Source organism: Tenebrio molitor, chromosome 4 (assembly GCF_963966145.1).
Source record: "Tenebrio molitor chromosome 4, icTenMoli1.1, whole genome shotgun sequence".
Classification (NCBI taxonomy): Eukaryota; Metazoa; Arthropoda; class Insecta; order Coleoptera; family Tenebrionidae; genus Tenebrio; species Tenebrio molitor.
The window spans coordinates 19598619-19610001 of record NC_091049.1 but is presented as its reverse complement, the minus strand read 5'-3'; the positions used below and the strand labels follow the sequence as shown (position 1 = coordinate 19610001).

Genomic DNA, 11383 nt, shown 5'->3' with positions numbered 1-11383 from the left:
AGTGCAAACATGCAGAATAATAATAAAACATCACGTGTAAACCTGCTCTTTCCATTTTTTCTATTTGTTGTAGCGTAGAGTGAACATTTTTAGTAACATTTATATCAAGCAATCTATGAGTGGACAGAGTTTACTTGGGGATTATTGAGGATCGGTACTCACCACTTTTACAACTCTCGTTAAGCGGACAATAAACCACTCAAGAAATCAAAGCCCATTTTAAAATATCGATAGGCCAACTATACCTGTGAAAATGGTCCACCAGCTAAACCTCCAAAGCTACATTTTTAGCCTCTTTCTGAGATTAATCTGGAGACCTAACTGATGCAAAGAATGGAAAACCTGTAAGCTGAATCACGTTTTGTTTTATATTCAATATTCTATGTTTGAACCCTAATAATTGGGTGTTCTTTTAGGGATGCAAGTCAATCCTGTTTTTCGACTTGGTTGGGCAAATTCTTTTTATAAAGGCATTCTTTGATACCAGCGATATAATATTGATCACTGCCCCCAGTAGGATTGGAAAATCCTCAAACATGAAGATGTTGAAGACGTTTTTAGAAATAGTTATGGATAAAAACGAAAATGCCATCCACAACACAATGAAAAAATCTTGTGAATTTGTGGAGAAAGCTGACCATCAGCTGACAAGGAATTATAAAATTTTTAAAGACAACCAGCTAAATACTTATGTGGAAGAAAAAAAATTTTTTTTTCAAGAACATTGCAGACGTTATCCATTAATTTATGTGGACTTTCGGGCTGCACATGACGCTACTTACAAGGCCATTTGTTGCGGATGTTATGGCCTATGGGGCCTCAGCGGGGTGGGGAAGCAACCCCAAAAACTATAAATTCTAAGAACATGTAAAAATCAGAGAGATTCTCGTCGTAAAATTTCTTGAAAACATTCTCTTAAATTCATTGTGTACTCTTGTTGCCATTGCGTAGTATTAAGTGTTGAGCTTAAATAAACGAAGTTTAAAGCAACATACATAATATGTATGTAACCAAATTAAATATTATTTAATTTGGTCATCCATTGTGACCCTCAACTAATCGCACAAAACATTGGTACGTCGAAACTGCATCATCCATTGTGATCTACGTCAAGCAGAACATTGCTCCTTCGAGCAATCATCAAAAATTGGATCATCCATTCTGGTCCAAGTCATCACAAAACACCATTTTAGCTCAATTCAGCGGGATTATTTATTGTGCTTTCATTGAACATCTTTTGCAGAGCGAACGGTTCAATAAAGAAGAAAAATAGAATATTAAGTATTGAGAACGGTAAGGACAATGTACCGATCGTTGAAGAAGGAGCACAACGACGACTCCAATTGTTATTGTCTGAGATCGTGATGCTTATGAGTGATGACGCTTTTTGCGCGATTGAATATTTATTACAAAACATCCATATCTACACCATTTTCAAGTGTAATTCAGAAACCATCACTTGTAATTCAGATTAGTGAATTTGATTTCAGACAACATGAATTGTAATTCAGATTTGTCAATTGTATTTCAGAAAGTGTTAATTGTAATTCAGATTTGTAAGATGTATGTATTTCAGAAAGTGTTAATTGTAATTCAGAATGGTAAATTCAATTTCAGAAAGCGTTGTTTGTAATTCAGAACAGTAAATTCAATTTCAGAAAGCGTTACTTGTATTCTTATCTCAAAATACCGCATAGGTAAATAAGGTTGTATTTTTATTCAATCTACTCGTATTATGTAGTAAATTCTTTACAATATTAACAGAATATTATTTTTATCTTACAGGTGGAGTTTTTGAGCTACCTTAGACCATTATTTTCGGTGACAGAAGTCAAATTTTAATCACAAGTGAGTAAATTTGACAGTTGCCATTTAACTTGACATAAAGTACTCACAAGTGACTAAATTTAACAGATCATTTTACTTGAATGAAACTTCATTTCTTGGATTTTTTGCAATAGTTGGCACCTGTAAGATAAAACGTCGTATATCACACGTGATCGAAATGCCATTATGAAACTCGTGAGAAGTGTCCCACACGTGCGCAAGCGCATTCGTCGGTCAAAATTCTCACTCTTGTATAATGATGCATTTCTATCACTTATAATATAATATACGATAATTTAATGCATTGCCGGTAGGATAACAAGCTCTGTCGTCAAAAGTACCTACCTATTTTGAGAATATCATTTTTAAACCAATAAAGTAACGAATTATGAATTAAAAAAAAAATCTTACAAATCTGAATTACAATTATGTAACACTTTATTTGAAGTTTAAATTGTGTTGGCAAATTTTTTTTTATGTTTCATTATAAACCAGGATAATAATAGTATATTATGAATTATGATATAAATTTATAAGGAAGCCTTTAAAGCACGCGCGACGAGTTTAACGTTGCAAGTGCTTTAAAGGTCCTTATGAACGTGTATCATACGCTATTTTTTATTATACCTGCACTACAACCTGAAAATTATAACAAAAAAAGTAAATTGAAATATCTTTTCCGAAGTAATCTGTGTCATTAATCGTTGATATAGAAATGGTCAATTGTTGTTGTTTCGTTGCTATCATAAATTGTGTATAAATGTCTATTTATCATTGTTCAAAATGTAGGTGAATTAGTTGTTACCTAAGCAACCCTTAAAGCTTTAGTGTTTTAAAGGTCCTTTTTCGCACGCATTTTAGTGTCAAAAACAGGGATTATGATTCAGGTATAATAAAAAATACTTTGCAGATGTCTGTTTTTACCTTGTTTTATGCTCAGTTTTTGTTGCTAGGTTATAAATTTCGATTTTTGAATCTTTTTTAGATGCGTTATTATTTAAATAGTTGCTCAGCATGTCATAAAACAGTTAGGAATTTTCCCTTTGTTAGTTGCCCAAAATTTGATGCTCAGTCAGTTTTTGTGATGCTAGAGTCAATTTTTAGCTCACTAAAATGGTAATAATTTCGTGTTCGATTAAATACAACTCATTTAATATTAATTTAATTAAATTTGACATTTCATTTTGACATACATTTTTTCGCGGAAAAACTCTATTACTGATCAGTAGAATGTTTTTTCAGTAAAAAGTAATTTGATTGGTCCAGAAAAATGCTGCAATTTAATTCGTTAAAAATTTTCGAGTTGGATTGTCAATTTAAAACGAATTTTATATTAATTCATCTGAACTCCAAGATCCACAACCAGGTCCATCCATCCCATTCATTAGTAAAAGAAGCAGTATCATGCTACAACAATGGAACTTTTTGGCTGATATAGATGCAAACATTGAAGTTGACTCGGTAATACACATGAGGCGCCCAATTCGAAAACTCATTTTTAATGAAAATTGACATTTAGGTGGCGCTGCCTTCTCTGAAACGTCAGTCATACGATAAACACATTCTTTGGCAACACAATTTCATAAGTCCCTAAGAAATCGCATTGTATACATTAGCTACGGCAGCAAAACTTGCTCAGTCTCAAGTAAATATTGGACCAAAACTCTTTAAGTTTGTTACTCCGCCTAGGTGGCCTAGGTGTCAAAACCGTTTCAACGAGTTAGTGTAGCTTCAACCTCGCTTTGATAAAGTTGATAGATTGTGTTATGGAAGATAAAATTGATGTGTTAGCTACACCTGGGAAAGGCCGAAAAAAACTTAGAAACACGTCAAAGTGGAAGAAAACCGAAACGAAACATGCAAGGTAATGTTTTAGCTGCAAGTTTGTTAGAATCTTGTAAAGGTTTTTTTTTCTCAGACACAGACCTAAAAGGTTACCTAGCCACCCAAACTGTAATCATAAAGGGAAAACTTATGCTTGTGGAGACTTGTCTATGCAAGATAATCGCCGATTTCACAAAGCGTTTTACGACAATGCTAGCAAAGTGGAGCAGGATAATTTCATCCCGAAACATACCGCTCAAAACATTCCAAAAGGAAGAGGTCCACGAAATGGAACTCGAAATAATGCCGTATCATTGAAATATTTCATTAAAACCAGGGGGCCTACCACCGACTCGTGTGAGATTTCTCACCGGTGAGTTTTGTCACCAAAATGACGTCATTTTAATGAAAAGTGCTAAAACCCTACTATTGACGCTGTGACTTTTCTCACCGGTGACAAAACTCGAATGAAAACGCGTGAGATTTTTCGATCGCTTTATTATGAGTGGAATTAGGGTGAGATTTGACATTTGAAGTGTGTTCAATTCAAATGAAGAATAATAGTTGGTTATAATGAATAATATATGAAATGTTTAATTAAACAAAGTGAATATTTAATATTTTTGGTTTATTATTATTAAATATCAGATAAAATTTGAAGAAAAACGCAGGTAGGTAATCAACCAAACGCTCTTTTTCTACATCTTGATGAGACTATTATTACTTGCACTGTTAATTCTACGTTTCTTTCTTTAATATACCCCATAGTGTGCCCAATAGTTTTTGTACTTGTAAATTGTAAAATATGCATTACAATACGTGCTTTGCGTGTTTTTTTAGGTTGAAGTGGACTCTGTGGATTATATTTGTTTGGAATTATTCACATGAAAGTGAACCATCCCTCCATCTATGCCTCTATGGGCAGTAGATCTAGTTCTGCGCCCTGCGTGTGTTCTGTAGCCCTGCCCTTGCCCCTCGTTCCTAGATCCTCGTTCGCGGCGTGAGTAGGCAGGACGCCGGTTGTCTCGCTTTTCGTTCGTTTTCAATTCAATCCATTTCAATCCGTTTGTATTGTAATCAATGCTATCAATTAATTTACCGTTCAAAGTGTTACCTTTTGTAAATTCAGTTTGTCAAATTTGTGTGTTGTTAATCTAATTCTAAGTGTTGACGTTATCCGTTCGTTTTTCTCTTCTTCACCCACGCGTTTCAGTTGTAGGTACAATTCGCAACAATATTCTTTGTATTATTTTGCCAGTGGTCTGCAATCAAACTTGTGCATAAAATGGATGATTTAATGATGCTCAATTTAATTGAGGATTTGGAGAAGAAGTAGATGTGTTATTGAGGCGAGCTGCTGGAGTTATTTAATTTTATTGTGATCTTATATGCGTCTGAAAAGAAGACCCAGTGATTTATCTATCCATACTCAAGTAATTAAGCTAATAAGGTTTTTTTTGTCTCCATTATTTTTTTATTTGTTGGCAGCACACGCTTCTATGCTACGAGCAGCTATCAGGCTTATGTTGGATGATGTTGGATACAATTGCTTCGTAGGCATTTCTCAACAAAGTGTGAGTGACGCACTTCATGAAGTAGGTAACAGAAGCCTTGAACCAGCCCTAAGTAGGTACTAAATACTTATATTAAGTATCCTAACAATTTGGAAGCCCCCTTAGAAGTGACAGACACAAATAAATTCATCAGTTTCAGTGAGCACATGTAACTTTTATGCATTTTTTATTTATCGTTTTATTTACAGGTGGAGTTTCTAATAGTCGGGTTTTTTGGACGGAGGTGCGTGGAGATCGATGAGGAAAAGGATTTGGTGCTGAACAACTATTAGGACTGGCAGGCTCTGAAGTCACTGAACGAATTGATTGGGTTGGAGGATGGTCACAACCAGGAGCATTCAAAACAGCAACTGGTGTCAACACTGCAGCAATAAATTCTTCAGTTTGTAGTGACCCAGTTTAAAATTCAAATTTAAATTTCCGGTACCGCCACAACAGCACGCCAAATGTGAAGGTACTAGCGGCTAGACTAGGAACTGCGAGCGGAAATATAGCGGGGGGTGAAACGGGCTCGCGCGGGTGGTTGATGGGGGTAGGTCACTTTTGTTTGGTTTTTCGAAACGAACAGACCTTGCGAAGAGCGATCCAATATTCCAAAAATCTGTAAGTTACATCTGAACCGATTACACTACCGTTCCGAGTAGATATTTTGGGTCCCCGTGAGGAATTCAACGTTTTAATTCACCTGGGTAATTTATACCACTTTCGTTGCCTTTTTTTTGTGTTTGGTTTTTGGGACCAGGACCACGTGGTAAGGGTATGTTGTAGATTTCATTTTGTTGCATGCTGTTTCTTTAAGAATCGCCCATTTGTTAATTTTAAGTGTTATCTTTCTCCCGGGAGGTTCTTTTTTTTTGCAATCTGGTAATTTCGAAAATACGGAGCCGTCGTCCGAACCGCGTGCGTCCATTTTGTTTTTCTTCTTCACTAAAATTTTCTAACGGCACTCGACCCGCCATTTTCTTTTTGGTTTTAACATTACCGGCGATTATTGTATTCGTGATTTATGTTGTTTACTGGTATTTGTGCCATTTCAAGTGGTTCTATTTTATCGTTATTTAACTTTGCACTTAGTTCCCTTTTATTTCCTCATTGTTTAATGTTGCGTTTTGTTTTGCTTATGTTATCCTTGTTTAATGTTGCGTTTGTTTTGCTTATTTTATCATTGTTTCATGTTGCCCTTTGTTTTGCTGGATTTTCTCATCGTTAATGTTACGCTTTGTTCGATAGAATTAAACTCGGGTTATTCCTTCGTGTTGTTGCTAGATTTCGGAAAGGTTAAAGTAAAATGTTGTAAGTGCGCCCCTATGGGAGCTGGGTGACAATCAGGAAGTCGTGGGGTTTGTTTAGTAAATTTCTGTGGAAGCTACGGTTATTTAAAGCCGTTAGCGGAGACGGACCAAGGTCTTCGCATCTGCGGCGGCGGGATGTTTTCGTGAAGCTTCCGTCGAGGTTATAGAGATTTCGGGGTTTTGTCCGGAAACGGTTGGTTGGGGACGGTGGAGCTAAATATTCGCTGATGCTGTTTAGTGATGCTAATCGTACAACCCCGAGACGCTCTGTCACTCTTACTTGGTCGGCGAAATAGTCTGACGTTCATTAATACCCCGAATATCTATAAACGTCGCTTGATTTCAAGATGATTCAGATTATTCTTCTGAGTCCCCTCGCGGCCGAAAGTTGTTACCTCCAGCTCTAAGCTCCCGTTGGCGTACCTTGACCGCGTAGTGCCAAACTAAACATTGTTTTGTCATTAATCGAATTGTAAAATATGAGTAATACCTGGGATACGGTTTTTGAAGAGGGTTTTTCATCCGTCCCTGTCAGTAATAACTGCACCATAATTTGTTTACTTGTTTTGCAAGCTTTAACTGTCATTTTGTCTGTCGTGTGCCCGTTCTTCTGTTATGTTAAATATTGTTGCATTCATCTTGTCGTTTATCTTTGTGATGTAATCAACTAGTTAATTTCTTATACTTCTTAATTTCTGTCCTTTGTATTCGTTTCAATTTCTTTTTAATCAAAGTTATTACAGACATTTTTAATAAAAGGTATTTTGCGTCCCTCACATGTGTGTTTTATTTGCGGCACTCTTCCAACTGGAACCCTCACCGTTTGCATTCCGAACCTTTTCCGCCAAAAGAAAATCACAACGTAGGGCTCCTCCGATTCGATGACGATCACGACCACATTTGTTACCGTTTTGCGCAGGTTCAAATATTTGGCGGAAAAAGTAATGTATTCAAATCATTACAAGTTTGTGACAATGACTGAAAATTGCAAAACTGTTCACTCCACCTCCTGTTTTATTGGCTTTTCTCTTATTCACAGCATCTTCTTATTGTCTTGCCATATTTGTAGAAATTAAAATAAAATGTTGAAATTAAGCCTTGGATATTTTAATAGTATACAAATGAGCTGTCACCACCAGTTTTCAGGTGCGTGGCTGACTGTTTGAAGCACTTAGCTTGCTGAGTACTGCAAAATAGGCTGAGCACCTGAAAAGTTACCTATTGACAAAAAATCGGTTCTAATTTTTATGTTTGGTAGATGTCAAATTTGTATATTTAGTTATATTCCACTTTGCACCCTTTGAACGATGTAGATATACATAAATTCTAAAGTAACGAATATGAAAAATTACCTTTCTTCACGCTTTCCACTCTTTTTGCGGAGAATTTTCCAGAAATTAATTCTGGGTGAGTCCGCATAAACTCGACTAAAATTTCTTTTTGCTCTTTCATCATTTTTATGGTTGATTATAAAGTTTCAAAAATCGTGAAAAATTATTTGTTAAATGTCAAAACCACGATCAAAACCTATATGTTGCTAAGCAACGAACGCGAATTGCAACGTTGCGATATCTAACAGATGACAAAACTCATCGGTGAAATTTCTCATCTCACGCAATGTCAATAGTAGCGTTTTTAAAAAATGAGTGACAAAATGCACGTGAGTTTTTTCACTGGTGAGAAAACTCACCGAAGTCGGTGGTAGGCCCCCAGGACTTTTAACGATCTGTAGCAAAGCTTTTTTATCTATCTTGGATATTTCAAGGTTCAGGGTGCAAAACACTAGCAAACGATATATTGCTCAAGGTGAATCACCCAAAGCAAACACGGGAGGTCAGTGGCGGCTCCTCCGAGGAGGCAACGGAGGCAGTGCCTCCCCAAATAAATTTAAATAAAAAGAAAATAAAAAATATAAACTTAATTAAATATTAAGTATATTAAATCATATTATTTATGAAGATATTTGCTTATAAATGATAATTATTCTCGTAAAAATGTATTACAAGAAGATTTTAGCGGTTAGCATTTGTTGCTTTTGTCGGCCGGAGGCAGACTTTAATTTAGGGCAACACTATTCGCCGGTAAGCGGACGAAAATGTGCCAATATACTTTGTGAATGGGGATGTTTACGCGATAACAATAATGACACCGAGATAAGATGGAATTTTTTTCAACAACTGGTTAAGTGGCAAGATTCCACCGGGCTTCACGCGGCAAACAAAATAACTCAAAGACACTTACGTTTTAAATCGGAAAAAATGAAAGTTAAGTTGGCTGTGCAATTGCTTAGTGACAGTGTGGCACACAGACAATTAAACTATAGTAAGACACTTCAGTCCCATATAATAATGTTGGAATAGCTTCGACGGTGCTGCTCCGCACGCATTTGGCCAAAACACTTCGTCGTATTTATTCGTAAAATTTCGATCATTACCGTTGTATTTAAAACAGTCAAAAAATATTTGTCAAATGTGACACTTTTTTGAAAAAAATAAAAATGTATTAAAGATATAAGACTTTCTGTGAATAAAAAGCTAGGAATTAGTGCCATTTATTAAATGAAAGTAATTACAATAGCCAACGTTTTCAGTATTGAGAAATTGTCAATAAGAAAACAATAAAGAAAGGAAAAGAATTTTCTACTTTTTGGGCAATTTGTGAATCTGCTACGTAATTTAGAAAGGTAAAAACTTAAGTGGTGAAACTGACTTCTTAATAAAGTTATACTTTCAGTTTCAATTCAAGACAAAAATTAATTTTCATGGTTTATATGTAAAAGCCATTTTCTGGAAATTAAAACAAAATTGTTGGATGCATCAATCAATTTGATCATTTATAAAAAAAAAACTGCAGGGCGTAAGAAGAGAATTTAAAAAAAAATCGTCAAAGACATGTTACTTACGAAGAAAATGGGGATTTCCGAATATTTAATTTTAGTTTTGGTTCTAGTTTTTAATTTAATTCATTTATTGTTAATTTTTCTTATAATTAATAAAACGTTGTGCATTTTAAAGACATTTTACATTTGAAATTAATATTAAATGAGGACAAAATTATTAATTTAAACAACTCCATCAAGCATGCTTTATAAAATTAGTTCGGCCAACTGCTCGCGCCGCGCTGGAATCGTGTTTCCAAAAATTGGGTAGCAATGCGACGTCTTACTATAGTTTAATTGTCTGTGGTGTAGCAGACGCCTTAGATTTCTGCAATTTAGACTTAGGACTAAGTAACTTTAAAAATAGTGAAGCAACCGTGGCGAAAGCCTTTAAAAAAAGTGAAATTTAAATTAAACGATATTTTGAAGAGGTTGAAAGTTATATTAAGTCTCTAAGAGATCCTAGTGGTAATAACGTATTATTTACAAGGAGAAGCACAGGTTTTGTTGGCCTAATAATCTGCATGAGAAGTTTAAGAAACCTTTTCGACGACGTTGTTACAAAAAATAATGATATGAAATATGTTTTGTCCTACAAACTTAGCCAAGACCATATTGAAATGTTTTTTCTGCAATAAGATCTCGCTGTGGTTTTACAAATACCCACGGCTATGCAATTTCGAGGGGCATACAAGAGGCTACTCCATGATGCAGAAATTGCTACATCGGCAGCAGCCAATTGCGCGCCTCAAGAACATTTAGAAATATTGTCAGTACCCAGTACTGTGAAGCCAAAAATAGACAGTCTAATATTGAGAGAATCTGGAGAATTTCAAAATGAACTATAAGATTTTCAAATGATATATCCCAATGCAGAATTTATTGATTACGTGGTAGAATATATTGCTGGATTTGTGACGTGAAAAATGATCAAAATTATTCATTGCGCTGCATGTACTGATTATCTTTTTGAAAATTCTTCATATTCTCGGTTGCTAAATAGAAAAAACCGTGGTGGATTAATCAAAGCAGCTGTTCATGCAGTGACTGTGCTGAGAGACTATTTAGGTCTGTCTCTCATAATACTGTTGCTCCAAATATTAATAAATTGTTAATGTTAGCTGGTAAACAATTAAATTACACTGATCTTTTTAAAACCTTAAGTAATCACATTTTGGATAAGGATCCTTTAAATAATCATGTCATTCAGTTAATCAAGATTATTTTAGAAGTGTTTTTTAATATCAGAATTCACCATATACCTAAGCAAGAAACGGAATGAATACCAAACGCGCGTAAGGCAAATGTATTCTAAATCAATTTAATTTAAAAATCAGTAGAATTACGAGTACCTCGTTACTCCAAATTTCGTAAATTTGAAGCGGCAATTTTATTGTAAATAAATTATTATTCTACTTTTAAAAAAGTTTTAAAATTTTATAAGTATATTTTAGGGGTAGCAGTTGCTTAGTCTTCTTAAACTACAGGAATATATAAATTTTAATAACCGTCATCGATTGTTATGAAATCATAGTTTTTATTTTTTGCTAAATAAAAGTTTAACCTTTACAATAACGTTTGTTTTGTATAAATCTAATGTGCAAATTTGTTATAAAAAATCCCTTTTTGAATTTTAAGTAGATATTTCAAGCCCGCATCAATGCAAACTCGTAGTTTTTTGCCCTTACGGACACATCGGGTTGCCTCACTTACGATGCCAACAACGGTTCCGTATCGCGTGTTTTTTTAAATTTGGCGTCGAAGTAGGCGTTGAACTGTCGATTGTGAACGCACAAGTTACGGATTACGGATACGCTTTTACACGAGTGGTGCGCTCTCAATCGACTCTCCAACGCCTACTTCGACGCCAAATTAAAAAAAAAACACCTTTACAGTTGACTCAAGTTGCAAAAAACCACTTGTCATTTTTTCAATATTTGTGAACCAAATAAAGGCACAAAACAACCAGAAAATCATAGTTTGGATTT

General features: G+C 35.0%; 3 long non-coding RNA genes across 4 annotated transcripts in view; 1 reads left to right on the top strand and 2 right to left on the bottom strand.

The window, feature by feature from the left end:
- The window catches only part of LOC138128369 (uncharacterized), a 131892-nt gene that overhangs the window by 42035 nt on the left and 78474 nt on the right, over positions 1-11383 (bottom strand). The window lies entirely within an intron of this gene.
- Positions 3853-7219, top strand: LOC138128919 (uncharacterized). Of its 2 annotated transcripts, XR_011158958.1 has the most exons (4): positions 3853-4322; positions 4865-5084; positions 5140-5363; positions 5414-7219. It is a non-coding gene; the product is annotated as an uncharacterized lncRNA (long non-coding RNA). The 2 variants fall into 2 exon arrangements; XR_011158957.1 differs by having other exon boundaries at positions 3858-5084.
- Positions 7302-8233, bottom strand: LOC138128920 (uncharacterized). The gene is made up of 2 exons (XR_011158959.1): positions 7870-8233; positions 7302-7723 (listed from the first exon to the last, which is right to left on the bottom strand). It is a non-coding gene; the product is annotated as an uncharacterized lncRNA (long non-coding RNA).